At 45.9% G+C, this 22,809-nt stretch overlaps 1 protein-coding gene across 1 annotated transcript in view; it reads right to left on the reverse strand.

Annotated features, from left to right (window-relative positions):
* CNTNAP2 (contactin associated protein 2) overlaps window positions 1–22,809 on the reverse strand; it is a 1,324,851-nt gene that overhangs the window by 37,502 nt on the left and 1,264,540 nt on the right. The gene's annotated exons all lie outside the window — the stretch shown is intronic.

Consider the following 22,809-nt stretch of genomic DNA (forward strand, 5'->3'; position numbering starts at 1 on the left):
TGAAGAGTATTCCAGCTAAGACCAGCCCAGGGTCATGTGAAGCTAATTCCCTGGGGAGCAGGGGGATTTGGGGCAACGGGGAAAGGAGGCGGGGAGGGGGCTGACTTCATCTATGTCACAAGCAACAGAAGTGTAGGCTGGGAAAAGTGTGTTAACAAATTTCTGTATTTCCAGATTCGGTCAAATAGAATGGTTCAGTAAAATATTCTTTTGTTCTCACTTGTATTGTAATTCCTACCCCAGGGGGCGTCTAAAGCTGTCTTACCCAAGAGAGAAAAAAAATCCTTTGAGGGCTAAGATTGCATGAAAGCCTGACCATTAAAGCATTAGAAAATGGACATGGCGGTAGGGCTTGAAGGCAATGGTTTTCCCAGGGCAATTAGACCTGTCACACACACAGAAAGAGGAAGGAGAGCGGTTGCCAGCAAGTGTTTTGGGGGGAGGGGGTCCATCCTTTGGCTCTCCAGGTTACATAATTAACATAAGAAAGAATTCAAATCTTGGAACTCTGACATATGAGATGACAGTCAGAAGACAAAGCCTGGGGCGCCTGGGTGGCTCAGTCCCTTGAGCATCTGACTCTTGGTTTCAGCTCATGATCTCGGGGTCCTGGGATCCAGCCCTGCTCCGCTTCGGGCTCTGTGCTCAGTGAGGAGTCTGCTTGGGAGATTCTCTCTCTCTCCCCCTCTCCTTCCCCGTCTGCCCTGCCCCGCACCCCCCCCCACTTGTGCACCTGTGCTCTCTTTCTCTCTCAAATAAATAAATAAAATTTTAAAAAAAGAAGAAGAAGAAGACGACGACGACGATGACGACAAAGCCCAGTGGATGCCTGGAGGTGGAACTAGAAGCTGGGGTGGACCCTCGTAGAAGTCTGAATGTTGTAACTCTACCCACCCTGGAATGGAGTCCACATATGATCGGGAGGCCTGTGGGCACAGAAGTGTGCTTCCTCCCCCAACGCCTCCTTCTCTGTTGTACCTCGGAAACCAATGCCTTTATTTCCAGATTGGAGTAATGGCCTACTAGGTTGGGGGAACTCTGACAAAGGCTACCTATCTTTCAGCAAGGCATTTTATTGTCTCTCATGACATTTTCATGGTCAAGACAGATATGGGTGGGTTCATGAAAGTAAGAGTTTTTTAAAGTAGATTTATAACAAGATAAACTGTGCGTGGAATTTGATCAATGGATAGAAACTGGCTTCAGAGGAGAATTTTCATGGTACGATTCTAAGGTGACATTTTATTAATTTATTAATTTAGATAAGGATATCAATGGCACATTGACCAATGGCTCATGTGGCATTTAGTGGAAAGGGTGGTCATACATGAGATCACAGGGTCACGATCTGCAGGGGCTCTGAGAAGCTGAAATGATAGCCTGGATCTAACTAGAAAAGTACAGCAGACAGAAATACCCAATTCCTACAGTTGGAAATAACACCTTCCCCCATCACCTTCTCTATCAAGTTGTATGGGATACGCCCAATGGCAGCAGCACCTCCTTCCTCCCCTGACCCCCCCAGCCCATACGGGACTAGGAGATTTTAATTACAAGTAACGTAGGCGTTAAGAGTGAGATGTGGTTGAGTCCACCTAGATGTTAATCCAGAAGGTGGTTTCTGAGACCGTCTCCTCTAGCGATCAGAATAAGCCCAGAGAGATGCTCAGTGCCGGACATTCGGAACGAGGCAGTGATAAACAAGGGTGCAGAGCAGCCGAGCTCCTACCCCAGCCTCACACAGGCCACTGTCACTGAAGAGCTCCCCTCTTGTGAATTGCTAATTACTCCCGATGGCACTGGTCTGCACTATTCAAAATACAGAAGATAAGCTCCTGGGTGGCTCAGTCGGTTAGGCATTTGCCTTCAGCTCAGGTCATGGTCTCAGGGTCCTGGGATCGATTCCTGCATCGGGCTCCCTGTTCAGTGGGGAGTCTGCTTCTCCCTCTGCCCCCCCTCCCCACTTGTGCACATGCACTGTCTCTCTCTCACTCTCTCTCTCAAATGAATAAATAAAATCTTTAAATAAATACAGAAGATAAGTTAGGGGCAAACGAATCTGTCTCTAATTTACTTATATCAAGTGACTTCTATGACTCAGGTGGGGTTTACAGGTCTGTTGATTTTCGTTTTCCTTTTAACAAAGGACAAGGGATGCTTTCCACATTGTTTGCTTGGGGGCCTTCATTTCCAGCTCTGACTGTGCTCGCTGAATGCTTATTTTCCCAGCTGGGCACATTCGCTAGGCCTATTATTATCTCTCCTCTTCTAGCTGCCTGTACGTGTCAACCACTTCTGTCTCCACTTCAGAAGGTGCAAATTTGAGCGGCTGCAGCACCTTGAAGAAAATACATTTTCTCAGCACTGGTAGTCGTGTTCTCTTGCTCTCACGCTGTGGGCTTTGTTTCAGAGAGGATGAGGGCTTAAAATATTTTATGGGGCAATTGTGTTAATCTCTTCTCTTCTAAAATAGGTTATCATGAATTAAGGCATCCTGGAAAATGAATCCGTGTGGAAAAGATTTTTTTTTCTAAACGGAGGACTTAACTCTTTTGTCATGAACACATATCAGTATTTCTAACCACAGATCTGTCTAGAATGCTTTCTGACACACAGGAGACCCCATAGCAGGGCCATGTGATGCCTCTTATGAGGCCTCAGCACTTTTGCATCCAAAGGACCCTTCCTCTATTAAAAAAAAAAAAAAAAAAAAAAAAGTCAGGGGCGCCTGGGTGGCACAGTTGGTTAAGTGTCTGACTCTTGGTTTCAGCTCAGGCCGTGATTTCAGGGTCATGGGATCCAGCCCCGAGTTGGGCTCTGTGCTCAGTGTGGAGTCTGCCTGAGATTCTCTCTCCCTCTCTCTCTGTGTCTAAAATAAATAAATAAGTCTTAAAAAAAAAAAAAAAAGCCAAACATGGTATTTTAGGACTTTGTTGGTTTAAGATGAATATATTAGTATATTAAAACTTCTTCTACATTAAAGTTAATTTTTTCTTCTAATTTTGAAAGAAATGAAAACATTGTCAGGGGTCTCTAAAGGTATTGTGGGTCCTGGGAAGTGTGGCTGCTGAGCCTCATGGATGTGTTTGCCCTGAAAGAACATATCTGATGACTTTTCTTGATGGCTGGGGGCTCGGCAGGGGACAGTTTTACCACACTAGGGAGAGAGCTATGAGGTAGCCCTGGATTTTTCATTGTTGAATAAGGGTCTGAAGTCACTTTTCTTTTCAGTCATTTGCCTCTGTTTATAAAGGTGGAGTAGAAACCATGTTACCCCGTAACACGGCTGTCTTTCTGTGGGGACAACTGCAATCACAAACCACCTGACGTTCTCTCCCTCTTGAAAATCATCTTTCTCTTCTCCAGTATTTTAAAATCTGTGAACCATTCTAAAAGTCAAAGTCATCTTCTTCAAAAGATGACATCTCTTTAGCTATGATGCTATCTACCATTTGTACTATTTTTTCTCAATGTGTGGTCTTGGGCCAGAGTCCACGGAAAAAAGTGTGCTCTTAATTTTATAGCAAGGTTGAGATGAAAGTCTTATACAGATCACCTTTCTCATGGAAACTTCATTTGTTCATTCATTCATTCATACAAAGATTTATTGAATAACTAGTGTATGCTAGGTGGTGGGAATTCAGTACTGAAAAGAGAGGGCTTCTACCTTCAAGGACTGTAATTTGATCTCATATAATACTGTATTTTCTGACCATCTGATGGAAAGTAATATTAATTGTTGCATGACTTAATGACTAAGTGAAAGATGAAAGAGTTACTTCTATAGGGTGACCTCAAAAACCAGTTTAGCAATAAGAAAAACATCAGTCCATTCCTCAGGGAAAACCTAGTGCTCTGAAATGCAATTTCACTAAGAAAATTAAAGCCAGGAAAGGGAGCGAGTGTGGCGGGGAGATATTATTTTGAATAAGACACTCCGGGAAGGCCGCTGCTGAGATGACATTCGAGCTCTGAAGGCATTTAAGGGAAGTCATGCACTTATCGAGGCAAAATAATTCCAGGCAGAAGCAACAGTAACTACAAAGGCCCTGAGGAAACACATGTATGTGCGTCCTGGCTTCCCCTTAAAGGCTGAGACTCAGGGCTGGAGTGGGGTGGATCCTGCCTGCCCAGGTGTAGACTGGGTGGGTGACTTTCAAGCTTCCTGCTAGTAGCTTTGTATTCGATTTGGCACACGAGCACTAAGGCATCCTGTGGGTGGGACAGTCCCTCCTGTCGTTGGAGGAGGCTGAGGTAGCTCTGTAGCCCCAACGCCTGCACACGTCCTGGGTGCTGGACGGACGGCGGCCGACAGAGGCCTGGGACTGGGCATGGGCACTTTAAGACCGGAGGGAAATGGCGGACCACGACCTTTAGTAACCCCGAGCATGACATCCCCCAGACCTCAAGTCCTCAGCAGATGTAAATGCAGTGATCAGCACCACAGTGCTCTGGCCCCAGAGCAAAGACCTACAAGGACCCTGTTGTGGGTTGAGGTGTGCCCCCCAAAAAGAAAGACATGCTGAAGTCTAATCCTTGGCACCTGTGAATGTGACCTTATTTGGAAATAGGGTCTTTGCAGATGTCCTAAAGTTCAGATGAGGTCACATTTGATTAGGGTGATTAGGGTGGCCCTCAACCAAGGACTGGTGTCCTTACAAGAGGAGATACACAGACCCATGCAGGGAGACGGGCATGTGAAGACGGAGGCAGAGACTTAAGTCCTGCTGCCACAAACCAAGGGCCACCAAGGACTGCCAGAAACAGCCAGAAGCCAGGACAGAAGAACAGATTCTCCCTCTGAGTTCCCAGGAAAGAAGCAACCCTGCTGACCCCTTGATTTCACGCTTTTGGCCTCCAGAACCAGGAGAGAAACCATATCTGGTTTTTTTTTGGGGCCACGTGGTTTGTGGCATCTTGTCATGGCAGCCGTAGGAACTAAGATGGTCTCCTGTGTGTCACCCCAGGCCTCCTGCAGTTCTGGAAATGAGACTGGGGGGAGAGAGCGAGCATCTGCCCTTGAGAGGAGAGTTAGCCTCAAAGAAACACCTTTAGAGGCGCCTGGGTGGCACAGCGTTTGGGCGTCTGCCTTCAGCTCAGGGCGTGATCCCGGCGTTATGGGATCGAGCCCCACATCAGGCTCCTCCGCTATGAGCCTGCTTCTTCCTCTCCCACTCCCCCTGCTTGTGTTCCCTCTCTTGCTGGCTGTCTCTATCTCTGTCAAATAAATAAATAAAATCTTTAAAAAAAAAAAAAAGAAACACCTTTAATGTGAGATACTTCGTTAACCTTCAGTGCAAGCTGAAATCGGTGCCCAACACAAGCCAAGAACACAGGAAGGGGCTCCTCAGATTGCGATGGGGCCAGTTGTAGAAAATGGAAACAACAATGCATCTTTTTGCTTATCTGAACTTAGTTCATACACTCGTAAGCCCTTTACAAACTAATGAAAATAATGCTTTCTCCATGAAATTGGTGACAGAGAAAGGGATCATTCTGGTCTTTTCTGGGGTCACCTCTGTAAGCTGGGGGCTCCCACTCCGCCATGTCTATCATGTGCAGTGCGGAAATGCTTTGACTCAGAATCCTCAAAGCGTTTATTTCTTCTGGATTGAGAAGTCTTACAGAGCAGTTGACCCAATAACTAGACAGGCTTGCTGCTGTATCTCCTTGGAGACTTCATCGAGGTGGCCTCCGGGCCACGGACGGGGCTGTCTGTCACCTGCCGGTGTGGAGGAGCACTCTCTCTCCTTGCTTCCGGCTGCTCTCTTCGCCACAAAGGCTTGGTGGCCTCTGAGTCCCTTCCCCTCCTTCTTCTCCCTCCTCCTAACTTCTCTCTATACCGTACAAAGCGTTTGCAGGCCCAGAATGGTGAATTTGAGTCAGAGACAATGACCTCGGTGCAGATGAAGCCCGGCAGCTGCGTGTTTACGTCAGAGCAGACAACGAGGAGTCCTTACTCATACTGTTCTCTCTACATGTAGCTCAGGTCATCCGGTGACTCGGGGTCAGCATGGGTCTCTTTCCCTCCTGGTCCGGCCAGCGCATGGCTGCTAAACCTCAGTACTCTGCACTGCTGTAAAGGAGCCCGAAGGATTCTTCTTCTTCTTTTTAAGATTTTATTTATTTATTTGAGAGAGAGAGAGAGAGTGCAAGTGAGGAGTGGGGTAGAGGGAGAGGGGCAGAGAGGGAGGGAGAGGGAGAGAATCTCAAATAGACTAAATGCTGAGCACGGAGCCCGACTTGGATGCAGGACTCGATCTCATGACCTTGAGATCATGACCCGAGCTGAAACCAAGAGTCCAACGCTCAACCGACTGAGTCACCCAGGCGCCCCAGGAGTCCTAAGGATTATTCTAGAAACTACCAAAATGCACATCACTGTTTCTAAAGATTCCCTCTGCTAAGAAATTTTACTGTATTCTTCACATTTAGAGAAAATTCCTCGATTAAGGATCAAACACAAATTTCAAGTAACGATGAATCTTAAGATATTACATCTGTACCCAAGTTATCTTAAACATTTAAAACCAACAATTGAGAAGATTCCCTATATGTCCCGGGGCAGTGAGATGTATTTTCTCTGCAGACAATTTAGAGTAGGATTCAAGAACTCTCCTCTCTTTACTTGCTCACTGTTAAAACTCATACGGCACAAAAGACAATGTGAGACACCAAGAAATATCCCAAGAAGTTGAGTACATTGAACTGTCTTCGTGAATGAGTTTACTGAAGAGCCTTCCAGGAGAAAGGACAAACTTCCCTCAAGGAAACTTTCAGGTTATCTACGTATTCCATCTCTCTAGCAGTTTACTAGTACCTTTAATTTCTGGATCTGGACAAAGACCCACAGGTGAGTGACACACATACAAAGAAGGAATGTCACAAGTCACTCTCGATATAAGAGCAGAACTTTCAGATCTTCCTGTACAAAGACAAACACTTTCTCCAAATTCAGTATAAGATGTGCATCTGAGCTGAAAAGTGTCCTTATTTATATCTAAGAATGGAGGCTTTGCCCCTTTGTGTTAGGTGTTCTAGAAGAGCTCCTATTTTCTCCTCCTTCCTCATCAATGGCCAATACAGGGGGATAGTAAGTCATCGCTGACATCTTGAGCACATATTTCATGCAGGGCCCTACCCTGTGCCGAGCGATGTACATGTGTTAACTTCTCTAATTCTTGTAGCTCCTCCGTAAAAATAGGTGATTATCTTGCTTCTCATTTTTCAGAGGAAACAGGTCTGGAGCAGTGACAAATCTTAATCCTCCAATTATTCTGATCTTAACAACTGTTCTCTAATGTATTCCTGATCACTTGCTTGAATGGAGAACATCCAGAAGCTGACAAAACTTACGAAGGAGGTCAGTTCCATTCCCAGAGTGTTAAACAGAAGGACAGAGCCCCTAACTGCGGTTTCTACCGGTGCTGCCTCTCTCCCCAGGGGGCACCCCAGTAAGTGGATGAGACTCCTCGGGCTCCTGGGGGGAGGAGGGGCAGGTGCGCTATCCCCCCCCCAAGAGCCATCCCTTCTCATGCATTCAATCTCCAAACTGTCAAATGCTCCCTTCTCTCCCACTTTCATTTAAGCCTGCCTCACTTTGTGTCTGAGTCCTCGTGGCAGCCTGACTGCCTGCCATTTTGCTTCCCTCCCCCCAACACCCTGATTTCATACTTGTCCTTGCCTTGGAGGAATGCTTCCAAAACTCAGATGGGATCCTCCCATTCCCCTTCAATGGCTGCCTCTATGGAAAGAATGTGCTCCTCAAAATGATCAATAAGCCAACCACGCTCTGACCCCACCTCCACGTCGGGTTGTCCACTCATGCCCTCCACTCACCCGGGGGTCCGACCACCTTGAACTACCTCCAGGCTCAGTCATGCACACCCCTTCTGGCCTCCTCAGAAGCATCCAAAGGAACAGGGTTGTTACTTTATGTGATGACAGGTTTTTCTCCCCCACTAGACTGGAAGCTTCTCTCAAGGAAGGACCAGGTCTTCTTGGCTTGTGCCTTCTTGACATGCTTGAGTGCCTAGAACCTGGGCTCCAGAGATCATGAGTGAATGAGCTGTGTTCCTCCTATGCATACAACTTCCTGCTTGTCTGATGCTTGTTTTGATGCTGACGATAAAGCAATTATTTTGATCCACATGCATACACTTAAACATAATTCCTACATATGCATACAAACATTGAGTTGAAATCAGGTCTACTGACTAATCCTTTCTCAGTAAAAGGCCCTGTGCTGGGCACTGGGAGCAGAGAGAATCAGGCAAACTACAGTCCCCTGCAGGGATCTCACCATCAAGAAAAACACGGGCCGACGCAAAACGAGATAAAGGCTACGATGCAAGAGAGAGCTGGAGATGGAGCCTTGGGCAGAGAGGACCACGGGCACCTGGGCAGCCCGCTTTTCAGGGAAATGATCCCTGAACCAGGCGCAGTCTGAAGAGGGAAGGAGGAGAGCAGAGAGAGAGGCAGGCACGCACACAACAAGGGAGCTAACAGGCATGAGCACAAGGGAGCCGAGGGGCACGCGTGTGAACTCTAAGTGCCGGATGAAGCTGGAAAACGCCCCTCCGGTGAATGTTGTGAGAGGCCTCAAGTTTCAAATCAGTTTCTCCTCGATGTGGTAAGCACCAGAGCATCTCTGAAGACTTGTTTTTTAATTGTAGTAAAACACACGTAATCTAAAATTGAAGAGCGTGGGAATCATGTAAGCGGAGACGTGGGTCAGTCAGCTCCCCTTGGCATTGGTGGGTTAGATGGGTGGAGAAGGCACAGGAGACCATCACGGCCACACTAAGTGAGGGCTGGCGAGGCTCTGACCCAGAGATGGTCACTCAGGAGAGGCTTCATTCACAAATGAACATACTTCTAAAACCCTGCTTTTCACCTGCTATAATTTGTCAAATAGGAGAAAGGGTTGATACATGTCAGGAAAATTTTAAAAAATGGTAAAGTTAATATAATAAATAACACTGTTTGTTTAGTAGGTGATCAACATGGGAGGCTCTTCCAGAGGGCTCTCCTGTTTGAGTGTCCACCTCTTGGATCTTGGAGAAGCTGGAGTTCACTCCGGAGGCCCTGGGCACTCAGGAGCTGGTGCTTTCCACGCGGATGATTCATTTTGATGATGAAAACCCTGGTGACAATTACTATCTGTGCATCCATGGGCTGAAGAAAACCTGGTCACTCTCAGCGCACATGACATATTTTTATGATACAATTCGCTTCACTTCCTGTCCTTTATGGATCATTTTATAAGAGTGAGTGGAAAGGTCGTGTGCGAAGCACGATTAAAAAAAGTGCACAGCGAAGGGAATCAGTGCTGTGCTTTAGATAGGAAAATTGTAAAAGTTCAAGTTGTGAATGTTAATAAAATGCAAATGTCACGATATTCTCTGGGCGCATGTGACCACATATGCACATAATCATCCTTTCAAAGTGAAATAATAGTGGTGGATATCATATCGTTAATTTATAGATGAGGAAACCAAGACTTAGTTCTGTGAAGGGACTCATCACTCAGTGACAGATGGCAGAGCCGGTGTTGCTGACCCTCGCTCCCGGGTCCCAGGCACCCAAGTTCCCGTAGTTACAAAAACGGGTGTCCACTCGGACGACTGACGTGGCTCTCCCAGTGACGCGGACTGTCTTTTGCTGATTTCTATTCCCCATGGTTGTACAGTACATCGCTTTGTTTCCAAATTATGTAAAATTTTTCTGGAGGAAAAGTGATATGACCCCCGATGAATGGATGTTGATTCATGGCACAAGGGAACGCCAAAGGGATTCCCAGTGTTTGAGCCGGAGTAGTTACTGTGAGTGTTCACACGTGGGAGCTGTTCTGCTCATTTTTTGTTCTACCTCTCAGATTCAGAGTCCCTGAAAAACTGGGAGCAGCCTGATAAGCGGAGATCCACGACAGGCTTCTCTCCCAGTAAAGGAAGAATCCTCGGTGGGATTATAGAAAATCTTAGGCATTAAGTGCATGAAGTTAACTTGGCAAACTGTTAATGCTAGAATGGAAGGGACAAAAAGCTGCCAATGGAAATAATTTTGACTAAATCTCTTAATGTTCTTAATACTGAAAGAACATTGGGAGGGGCTGGGCAATGAGTATCCTCAAAGCGCAGCTGGGGGCCAACGTGTGGAGAAAGTGTTCTTTGTTCTAAGTTAGGAATCATCACTGTTAACCCCATTATTGCTAAGGATAATAATGAGTTCTGCTAAACTTTCACCTTTTTTTTTGAGATTTATATATTTATTTATTTATTTGAAAGAGAGAGAGAGAGCATGAGAGAGAGAGGGCACATGAGCAGGCAGGAGGGGCAGAGGAAGAGGGAGAAGCAGACCCAGGCTTAGCAGGGAGCTGGGTGTGGGACTCGATCCCAGGACACTGGGATCATGATCTGAAGGCAGACGCTTAACAGACTGAGCCACCCAGGTGCCCAAACTTCCACCTTTCAATGAGAGCACAGGGGCTGACGGCTTTACAAACATCTCATTTAAAACCAAGCTTTCCTTGTTTTCATCAGTTGTGAGGGTTGTTTGGTTTGGTTTGGTCAGTAGTGACATCCCTTCCTCCAAATCAACGTGGGGTGAACTGTCACGTCAGCCTGGGTGAGAGTCCGGTGCTGTGTGTCAGAATGGAGTTAGAAATGGGAATTCCTTACCAGCCGGGTGGGCTGGTGACTCTGGCAGTGTAAGGGTGACTTGGAACAGAAGGATGTAGCAGACAAATTGGACTTTTTTCAGAACCTGCATCTGACTTTGGAGGACAGAAGCTGCTACTCAGGGATGCTGTCCCAGGGAAGGGAGTTGTCTCAGGAAAGGGAGAGGGACCTCCCCACCCCAATCACAGTGTCAGAGGCTTCCTGCCCCTCTGCTTTTGGACTTGTGAGCATGGCTGGCTCTGGGGGAGACTGGGCGGGGCGTGGAGGAAGGATACAGTTGCAGTCATTCTCCAAAAGGTCTGGGTGGGTCTCCATTTTCAGCTGAGCACGTCCTGGACTGGACTGGCAGTCTAAGGGCTGCCCCAGATAATTTCCCTGTCATTTTAGGAATGTGTCTAAATCCCAGCAGAGCTGAACAATTTTGGCCATGTCAACAATTTTTCTACGGGAACAGTTCAAAGAACCAAAGAATGAATTGGTTATCAAAGGGAACCAGAAAAATGGGACAGAAAAGAAATACTTGGAACTAAGATTTGCTTCAAAATATTGGATACTAGTATTTGTTTGACAGGCTTAAAAACCAGATTTTTCAGTTTATCAAAAATACAATAGACTCCTTGAATACTTCTCAACACCTGCTAAGGCTGGCCCCTGAAGGCTCTGATTTCCAGCTTTATCTGAGTTTTCAGGTTGTACAAGCCGGTTATGTGCTGTACATCTGTGTTATTCAGAGATATGCATTTGTTTTGACTCAAAACAACGTGCATATAGGGCTAAACCTTAATTTCCTGGCTAAACTTTAGTCCTAGTAAAGGAAGCTTTTGATAACAAGCTCTGCTCATTCTAATTGTACTCAAACTAAAAGCCTTGGTAAATACCGGAAGCCAGAGACAGACACAAAAATATTAACATAATATAAAATTGGAATCTTTTGGTTTGCTTTTTACTTTTTAAATCCAGCTTCCTGAGGTATAATTTGTATGCAGTAAGTGCACCTATTTTAAGTATAGTTTTGATGAGTTTTGCCAAATACATATACACACGCAATAGTCTTAATCAAGATGCGGAACATTTAAGTTGGAAGATTGTACAATTCCCTCTGGCTTCCTGCTGTGTGTGTGTGTTGTGTGTGTACGTATGTGTGGGGGGTAAAGTCATCCAGGAAAGTGAAGTCCTTGAAAGAACTTCCACCCTAGGGGAGACCCTTGAGAACAATTCTATTTGAGATTTTTAACAGTCCTGCCATTTGAATAAGAAAGTTTATGGAAGCACATAGCATTGCTCTCGAAATCTTAGCAGGTGATGTTGATTAATGGGAGAGTTTTTGCCACAGGAAGGGTTTTTATCTGCTTTTTTAAGGTCCCTTCAGAGACAAAAGGGAGTGTTTTATAGGTAATGGGGCAGCACGCCCTCCTCAGTTTCCAGGTTCTGGGGGTATAAATCATTCCAGAATCCACACTATTGCATAATTGGTATGAATCCATGACTATATAAAGGTATCTTTGTAATAGCTTTCATAATATCCTCACCGGCTCTCTCTCTTCCATTTTGCTCTTTCCAACCCCCCACCCCACAGCGTTCTCTGAGAGGCTCAGTTTGGTGGGTGTTCTCAGAGCAACCACGCATTACTAAAGGACTTGAAAATGGTCCCCAAACAAGTGCTGGGTGTCTGCCCTGCTGACCTCGAGCTCAGGGTTAGCACTCAGGCCTCTCTCCCCTTGAGGCTTTTATTAGCATTTGCAATTAGCAATACTACCTCTAGACCACATTTTAGCAAAACTGAGTTTTATTTCCTCAAAATCACCTCATCTACTCTTGGAATCTGGCCAGTCCTGCTCTGAAGGTAACAGATACAATGGCTTGAAATATAGGGCAGGTGGCTTTGGAGAAAGGTAGAGAAGGGAGCTTGTTTGTTCTAAGGGAGATGCTGGTGAGGCGAACTAAACCCTAACTATGTGGTTCATGAGAAAGCCCCAGATCAAGGATACCCCCCTCCAGGGCTGCCCTCCAGTGCCTAGAATAGGACCTGAATGTGCTGGGAACTTCATGGAATACATGACCAGAGGTAGCCACAAGCAATGGGATCCATATTTCTAATTTTTGTTTTCTCACTCTTTGGATCTGGTACAAACGAGTTGGGGACATCTGAATCAGAGTTCAGAGGTGAAAGAACTCTTTCTGAATTACTTAGCACATCGGCTGAAGATAAAGATCTGAATTTATTGCTCACAAGGAGATATTAAAAAACAGCTTAACTACTAGGACCAATTTAATAAAACCATGGGACATGTGACTGCATCAAGCCCTTGTAAGAGGCCGACTTGATCTGCTGCCTGGTATCCCTCTAATAATTTATGATGTCACTAGGAAATGCTGGTTCTGAAAATGAGACAACCTCTGAAAAGAATTTAACTAAAGTGGGGCGCCTGGGTGGCACAGCGGTTAAGCGTCTGCCTTCCGCTCGGGGCGTGATCCCGGCGTTGTGGGATCGAGCCCCACGTCAGGCTCCTCCGCTATGAGCCTGCTTCTTCCTCTCCCACTCCCCCTGCTTGTGTTCCCTCTCTCGATGGCTGTCTCTCTCTCTGTCAAATAAATAAATAAAATCTTTAAAAAAAAAAAAAAAAGAATTTAACTAAAGTGCACTTTGTGGTTACAAACATCTATGGTCAGAGACAGTGTATCGATCCCAGTGACTCCAATGACTGGGTGCAATAAGCCACAAACTGACCGACTAGTTGAATGGATCTTACACGTTGTCTGCTCTATACAGGCTCAAAAAAATCATTACATCACTATCAAGAGGAGTTCACTGGACTTCATACTCACTTGTTCCTTTTTAATGTAATTCTCATATCGCTGTAAGAACGAGCAGGGTTGTTTTGGAATTAGAGCGTCAGGCTGGAGTCCCAGCCTTGCCTTGTACAAATGTGAAGCCTTCGAGAGATGTTCCTTGACCTCGCTGAGCCTCAGTTTGTTTCAACATATGAATTGAGGGTTTGGGCCTCTCTTTTCCGAATTCCCTGAATCTAATCCATCAGCAGGTACTATCAGCAGTACCTCCAAAATATATCTAGCAGGCATCTGCCCATTTTTGTCCATTTCCATGAATTACCATCTGGTTCAAACCACCAGATCTGCCAACTGGATTCCTGCAGAGGGCTCCCATCTGGCCTCCTCACCTCCACTCTGCTCTCTCCACAAACTATTACTCAAAGGCCAAAATTTAAACCCTCCAGTGACTTCCCATTACACTCACACTAAAATCCAAACCACGAGGCTCCCTTTAGCCTTGCTGCTGCTTCCTCTCTGCAACCCAGCTTTTACTTTTCACCTCCTGCTCAGCTCACCAGGTCAGCCACACCTGATTTCCTTCTGTTCAGGAGACCACCAGCCTTGTCTGGCCTCAGGGCCTTTGCTCCTGCTATTCCTATTACCTGGAGCACCCTCTCCTTTGATCTGGCTCCTTCAAGTCCTCCCTAGAGAATCCTTTCTAAAAGATATCACCTTCTCCTTGCTCATTCTCTATCATACTGCTGGTTTTGTTTTCTTCGTAGTTTTTACCAGTGATTTAAAGCATCTATGTCTTGGGGCGCCTGGGTGGCACAGTGGTTAAGCGTCTGCCTTCGGCTCAGGGCATGATCCTGGCGTTATGGGATCAAGCCCCACATCAGGCTCTTCCGCTATGAGCCTGCTTCTTTCTCTCCCACTCCCCCTGCTTGTGTTCCCTCTTTCGCTGGCTGTCTCTATCTCTGTCGAATAAATAAATAAAATCTTAAAAAAAATAAATAAATAAAGCATCTATGTCTTTACTTACTCTCGTTTACTGTTTTTTCGCTCACCAGGAAGTCAGCTCTGTGAAAGCAAGACTGAATCTTTCTTCAGTGTTGGAGCCCCAGCCCTTAGCACAATGGCATTTACTTAGGAGGCACCAGTAAAAAAGGGATGGGTGAATGAGGATAAAAAATGGTCTCTATTTCCAAGGGTTGATGTGAAGCTTGAATGTCAAAAATGCTTGGTGAAGGGTTTTACGGTTGTTGGATTTTATCAGTCATTTTATGAGTCCCTAGTTAGAAAATATTCTACTGACATTTACAAATTTAGGTCAGAATCAGATGAAAAAAATCTCTTCCCACATTAGTGTATCTGCCTGGTATCCTTGTGCTCGAAGCTGTTCATGCTTATTGTAATGAGACCATTCACCAACTAGTAAGGATTCATTATTTGCCTCTGCTTTATGGGGCCTGGCTAGGGTACGAAAGATGTCAAGTCCCCGTCTTTGCCTTGAGGGTGCTTCCAAACACATGAATGCAGTGTGCCTGGGCTGCTTTGTCCTTCTGATCGTCTGTAGCATCATAATCTGTGCCATTCTGCTGCACACTGGAGTCATTTCCTGTGCTGGAGCCTTCCTTACCTCTTTCCTGGGGAGAGGAGTCCACAAGCACAAACCATGCTCTCCCTGGTTATTCTGAAACACCCATGGTAGAATAGAAGGCACCCAGGAGAACCGTGGAATAAAACTAAATGATGGAGGGGCACCTGGGTGGCCCAGTTGGTTAAGCATCTGCCTTCGGCTCAGGTCATGATCTCAGGGTCCTGGGATGGAGCCCCACCTCTGGCTCCCTGCTCAGCAGGGAGTCTGCTTCTCCCTCTCCCTCCGCCCATCCCCGCTGCTCACGCTCTCTCAAATAAATACATAAAATCTTTTAAAAAATTAAACTGAACGATGGATCATTGCCTAATATATATTTTTATGGATCCTGCAAAAATATCCACTGGTAATGCAGAAAAAGATCTTATTTTGTCTTGAGGAAAAAAATGAATGCTTTACTAATAATTTCCTCCCTTCAAATATAAAGATCAGATTGATGTATTGGAAGGCTTACGCTCGTTTTCTTACAGCAGGCTCGGCTGCTGGGAGCGTGAGGCAGACACACCTCTGCTGGGGCCCACATGGGACCCATGGCTTGAATCAATGAGGTGGGTGTCTGAGAGCAGAGCTTTCTCCTTGTCTGATCTCTCTGCTAGGGGAGAACAGTCTTGACTTCAATTGTTTAGAGGGCTAAAAAAAAAACCAAACCAAAAGACAAAAAACGACTAGATGAAAAAAAATTCAGATACGACCAGCCAAAGAGGTTTTGCAAGGAAACACAGAGAGCAATTTTTCTCAAGTTCATGTAGACACAGACATGCGCTGAGAGCAATGGAGGAAAAAAAGTTGGGGTGGAGTCTGAATTGATGACAACGCCAGAACATCTGTAGCAAATAGCTCAGGGCTGCAAAGATGCCACGCATCCTTAGCTGGCCTGGCTCCCTCCAGAGGGATTCTGGTTGGATAACTTAGGACCCAGTACCTGTATTAACAGACAGACGTGCTTGTTTCAAGTTCTGTTTTCTACTTTCTTCTGCTTTTTCTCCATGCTGGCGTCTGAGCCTCTCCTGCTTCTTCTCTGAGTCATCACGAAGAGCGAGCTCTACATCCTGGTGTATGTTTTGTAGCGTTTAAGGACATGAGGATCATGTAAGTCTATCATCTCGACAGAGCCCTGGATAATGTGAATTTGACCTGCAAAGGCCTAACTATCTCCTTTGTGAGGCTTTGATAGCCCAACAACCAGATACCTGGCCACTTCAGTGATAAAGTGTGACAGCTGCACGTCCAGGTGGCACGGAGGTGGGGCACCAATGGTGGGAAACATAGGGCCTTGTGTTTGACGCTCATTACACAGTCTTGAATGTTTCTTCCCGTGTTTCGGGTAAGCTAGGTCAGTCCCCTTGCACTTTAGCTCTCCTTGTTCATTTGTTTTCTCCAAAAAGACTTATTGACACAGTTTCCTGTCAATTTCTTAGAAGGTTGACTTTCTTTTTCATCTTTGGGGAGAGAACTCGGTCCCCCTCGTTTCTGTGACCGTGGAACCTGTAAATGAAGGCTGGTCATCTGGTATTATTGGGTTTTTATATGTAGAGAATTGTTCCATGGGAACCAGACTCTCTTCATAAAAATATATATTTAATCATAAATGCTAAGTGCTATGAGTAATCATAATTTTCTTACACTTCACGTCTAACAGAAAGGACATCACATTTCTGTGTTCTGAAAATGTTAACATTCTAAGGAAGTGTGGGAAGGAGGCTGTCTTAGGAAAACACATTCACAGTGCTTTTTTGGTTGTTCCTACAATTTTTTAAAGTAAAACACACTCCCTTGCTACCAAGTTCAGGTTCTCCTCAGGTCATCCAGGGAAGGCTCGGGCACGTAAGTGCCATGGTAAGAAGGTGATGAAATCTGCAGGTGTGGCCACAATGCAGAGCGTGGTGACAGAGCTCAGAGGGCTTTCACAGAGTTCAAGGGGTCAAACTCCAGCTTCCCGAAAGGGCAGGTCGGAAGAGAACGGGGTTGGAGGGCATCACTCAGTGAGCAAGGACAACAGACACCCCAACGCCCAGCAGATTTCCAGGCACTTTTGTACAGGGGAAGCTGAGTGTGCACAGCGTTATTGCAATCAAATGTCACATTAGGTAGGAGGAAAATCCATCCGAACCGGATGAAAATACTTAAGTTAGAACAGACAGGTAACGTCAGGGCTGGAACAAAAAGCAGCAGCTGGCTGAGCTCTTACAGCTCTGCTCTTGGTCTCATGGTTGTCTAGCCTCTCTGTCTCTAGCGACAGCGTGCTTGGTCCCTGCCCAGGTGACAGGGTGCCGGCTCCGGGCTGTGTCACTCTCCTTACCCCCGAATGGAAATCTGCCCCTAGGACCCAGTTGTTCCAACTTAACCCTCAACACACACAACAAACTCCTCTTCCACATGGGCTCCCAATGGAGAGTGATGGGCAGATCCCCACTTCCCCACACCCCCTCTCCTTCAGCTAAATGCCCTCAATTCCCACTGCTGTTCCCTGAGTGAATTACCCTCCACTGGCCACTTTCTGGCAGGGTAGTGTCCACCCCACAGCGTGGCCCCCCCAACTGGATGCCATTCCAAGAAGGCCCAGCCACAGCTCAGCTACTCAGACACTCAGCTGCTCAGCAGCCCTAAAATCGCCTTCTTTGCGTGGCTGAGTCACGGTGTGCACGCTGCTGCCCTCCCAGGCTCCTTCCTCTTGGACCCGTGTCATCAATTTTTTTGGAACCTAAATGCACGAGCTTGTATTTAACCTTCATTTTATTGGTTTTGGCTCAGATTTATAGCCACTTAAAATAATGATGATAACTTACATGTAATTATCATTTACAATGATCGAAGCGCTTTCACATGTGCTATTATAACGAAGTCTGATTCTCTTATTTACCGTGTCAGCTATCCCTCTTGAATGTCCATCATCTGGAAATCTGATGAATGGGAATGGCAACAATGTCACTGATGAACAAGCTGAACGACAAGGAACAAAAGGCCCTGTCCTGTGAAGCACCTCCCTTCTTCACAGCACAGTCTAAGGAGACAGACAGACAGCGGCAACTACACACACATCTGTAAGAAAACCAAAAAATGAGCAACCAAGCAACCGAGCAACCGAAGGGAACAGAAAATGGCCAGGCAAGGTGTCTTTAGAGAGAGGATGGTCAGAAGACCCCCCTTCCCCGAGCAGAGACCAGAGCGAGTGGGGAGCAGGCAGTGCCCCAGGGGGAGAGACCCCGACACATGTGAATGAATGAATCCATCGACTTCCGGCTTTGTGCCAAAGAGAATTTCAGGCAATCAGTGTTTGACTTGGATTTGTTCTCCTCGCCATCAACTAACTCATAATTTGCTTCTGAGTCACAAAGGTTGAATAAGCACCTAAGACAATACCCAGCACAGGATACACATTTCAAGGGCTATTCGTTGAATAAGTGAAAAAACATACCACGACAGATTGTGTCAAGTGTTTTGCTAAAATTAAGAAACATGATGTCAAGACCATTTGACAAGGCTTTACAATGCTTGCCCTGGGACACCAATCAGCCAGGGCACTCTGAGGGGTATAATTAGATTGTGATCAATTGGCTGGAGCCCAGCTAAGACAGCCCGCAGGCCACGCGCAGTTTCTGGTATACAAGCAACAACTCCAGGCCGATCAGAACATCCCTGAGCGACGAATCTTCGGCCTCAAGGAGCCCCTTTTTGCTAATCTCAGAAAAATGAAATATGGGTAGCCGGGTATGGCTTGATTCTGGGGAACTCCTGTTGGGTTCTACAAGTCATACTGTTCTCTAAATCCTCACATACCATCTATTTAGTGATCGCCTCCATAATTCTGCCAGTCATCCTTTTACCAGTCTCTGCTTTTGGGAAACTCCTTTTTAAAAAGGTTATTTTTGAAAGTTGGCATTTCCCTGTGTCCATTTTTCAGCACCCCTCTGCAATTAGAGCTCCGCTATAATTACTGATTGATCACCTCTACAAATGCGGTCAGCCCCCTGAGGTGATTCATCTGCACCTGGTGAAACAAATTCTTGTAATGAAATTAGTTAATTACTGATTGATGGAGCAACTACTGTATACCAGGAAATACTCAAATAGAGGAAGGAGAGATGGATAAGGGAAAGGATAGAAAGAGGAACAAGATCGCTTTCCTGAACTGAAGCGGACAGACTAGATACCGAAACATAAATAAAAGACCTTGACAAATACTAAGATAAAGTCGAGTCTGAGAAATGCTGTAATCCGGGCAGGCATCAAATGCGCAGTGGGTACAGGGGAGGAACCGGCCACCTGTGCCCAGAGAGCGAGGTCCTAAGCACGGAAGGACAGACAGAGTTCCTAGAGGTTGTGACAAATCCCATGGGACTCTGGGGAGAGGCTGGGCCAAGACTTGGTTAGGAAATGAGGGCCCCTATAGGTTTTCCAGGAGGGAGTGGCTGGACCAGCTTTGGAGAATTCACTGGAGAAGAGGGTGGGTGGGGCTGGAGCCTGGGACTCCCTCCTCCTCACCTCTTCCAGAGGGAGTTCCTCTGCACAGTTGAGACTACTTTCTTGTTGGAAGGTAATTTTCCATTGTAAAGACATTCAGTCTGGAGTCCTCTAAACAGACTGACTGTGGTGCAGTTGAGGATTAGCATTCTAATGGAAGGTTTCCTTTCTCCAAGTGCCCACTGTAAATGGTTAAAGCTACCCCTTTCCTTCCACCCCGGCACAGTACTGATCACAGAACTCCAACGAAGAATGGCTATCATGGAGACATAGGCCTGAACCAGAAGTACTGAGAAAGAACACTTATAGGGTAAACTAGAATGGTAAAATATTTAATATTCAGGAATTTTTAAAAACTTGCGATGCCTGGACTTCCAGACTAGCCTCTCACTCCTCAGTCAATTGCTTGGATTGTATGGAAAGAAAGTAGAGGCCAGTTTTCAGGAATACAGAATTTTAAAATAATGGTTATCATTTCTGACTTGTTCATAAGGGTGAAAATCTCACATCTGTATTGTTTTGTTCGAAGCCTGGTGGAGAGGTGATCTCTGAAGACATGATTAACAGCCATGGCATACCAGTTTAAGGGTCATGGGAAAGGCCTCTCCACCGGGACCCAACTTCTCTTGACATAAATAGCTCCGGGCTTGGTTGATTCAGACAAGGAGAAGAAATTAAAAACATACAACACTCTTCCCCTTCAGATGTATTAGTTAAAACTCTGCTCAAATCCCTGCTCTCCTTTTACTTCCACAGGGCATAACTCAAAGGCCTCTGGAAGAGAGAGGAGTTCCTCCTCTGGGGTTATGGGGCACACTCTCCTCTTCTTCTCATCCACCCCGATCTCTCGTTGGGAAATTAGGCATTGGGCAAAGGTGGATTGTGGTTTTGGGGGAGTCAGTGATTCGTTGTCAGTGTACTGAGGTTTTCTGTAGTTCCAGTGCACTTTGTCTAAACTGCTCGATACCTCCTCACTAGTGAGAGAACAGTAAGGCCCCACTAATTTATCTAAACTTATCACGACTTCAGAAGCCTGCGGATATGCAGGTTAGAGCAAGAGAGTCGTGGAGAAAGACCCTGAGCTTGGCAGTCAGACAGACCTGGCTCCCGCCCCGCCTTAGATGATGAATGATATTGGATTAGTCACTGCATCTTTCTGATCTCTGTAAGATGAAGATGATATTAGGTACCTCTTAAGAATATAGCGAGAATTAACTGGGACAATATGAATAGAGCCCTTAGTATAGTTAATGGTACATAATAGACTTTTGAGAAATGGTTGCTATTATTAGTTCTATTCCTAATTTGCAGCAGCCCTGGGATTTCAGATAACAGCTGGCAGCTATACGTAAAAGAAAGTCTTTCAAATACACTGGGATGGACTGGGTCTATGTAGTATTGCTTCACTATAGATTTACAAACACGCACCTCCTGAATAAATGAAATGTCGTGAGCTTCCAACTGGAACATTTCAAGCGAGTAGGTGTAGTCTGGTAAGAGGTATTATTATAGTGGAATTGAAAGGCACATGGAGATCGAGTCTTCTAACGTGAGGTTTGTGTTATTCCAGATCTTGATCGGCCCCCATCGTGTTTCCCCAGTCCCTGAGCTAAATGCAGGTGGTAGGCACACTGAATTCTTAGAGCGACAGTAACTGTGGGTCAGAATCCAGAACCTGGCCCTGCAGACTAATTCAGAGGAAATGGCCAATCGAGGGCTATCTAGTATTCCCATCTGTAAAATGGACTTGACTTGCACTAGAGGAGCTCCAAGTTTCCTTACAATTTGACAAAAGATTTCATGATTTTCTTGTTCCGGAAGAAGTAAAGATGGACCCACAGAAGCAGTAGTCAGGTTTCTCATTCCCCCCCCCCCATCTCATTAACCGTACAGCATAAATCAGGTGAACAAGCTCTAAATAAATAATCTGAAGGAACCCATGATCTCCCCAATTCTTTGGCTTCTTAATCAGAAGAAGAGCTTCCTTTCCATTGTTAATGATGTAAATCAATAGAAAATGTGGGCAGAAAGGACTCTAATTCAGAAGGCTGAACTTCTGAAGTGCTAATGGTGATGATTAGGTATTATGCAAAGAAAAAGCAGAATCAATTCTCTTCTTCACTGACAGCCTGTGGGAACCAGTCCCCGCAGGGAGATAAGCACAGTCCTGAGAGCCGTTGCCAAATGTGAGGGTGAAAAATTAAAGCTTTCTTCAGGGATAACCAGACACCATTCTAAGTTTCAAGAGGGGAAAACCAAACAGGCAATTTGATGCTTTTTTTACTCTCCCTCCCCCAAAAGTGAAATAAACAGAACCAATTACTTTAAATTTAACAACGGATTCGAAGAACGTATATCCTTTATCTTCCCTCAAAATATTAATTATTCTTTTTTATTTAGTGGATAATTTATTTTGCAGGAGCATAGAAGCATGCTCCTTTTGGGTGATATTTTCCAGTTTGGGGTGTGTGTCTACATATGTATATATGGGTGTGTGTGTGTTTATGCTTAAAGAAAGCACTACAATTATAATTATTAATTACCATCCTTGATATAACAACAAACTAATTTGTTCTAAATTAAAAAGGAAGCCCTTCTCATTAAACAAGTCTCAAAAATCCTACAACACATTTAACAGTTCACAACACCATGTAAATCTCAGCTCTGCTTTCTCACACACATACACACTGCATGAAACAATACTCTACCACATTTTCCTGATTTTTCTTTGCTTGCTCGGAGCTCAGTAACCCTGTGGGGTGTAGGATTGGTGCTTCTAAAGCAAACCCAAGCACTCTCCGCGGTTTAGTCCCACAGTCATCCCGCTCCCAGAAGAACACCCGACCTTCCAGAGACCAGATCAAGATTCAGAAATCCCTTTGCCAAAAGCAGTGCTGGCAGGGTGCTCAAATCCAGGTTCAGCACCCCTACTCCGCGCAGGGACTCCCTCCCTCACTCTCGCGCGCCGTCGGACTGGACGGAGCGACGCGCGCCCTTCCAGGGACCCAGCATCTCAAAGTAGTAAGCCTCCAGCTGGCAATACTTGCCTCGTCCAGGCAGTCCCGGCTCAGGTGTGCCCCCCGCTCCCGGGGTGCAGGTGGATTTCCCACCGGCCAGTCAGACTTCAGGACCCCCTAGGGCCGTCCTTTGTCGGCAGCTGGAATTTCAGCCGCTGCTTTCCGCCCCGGGACTGCGGGACCACCGCCCGGACCGGAGAGGCAGGTGAAGGGAGGGGGGGGG

This window comes from Ursus maritimus, unplaced genomic scaffold (assembly GCF_017311325.1).
Source record: "Ursus maritimus isolate PB19 unplaced genomic scaffold, ASM1731132v1 scaffold_3, whole genome shotgun sequence".
Lineage (NCBI taxonomy): Eukaryota > Metazoa > Chordata > Mammalia > Carnivora > Ursidae > Ursus > Ursus maritimus.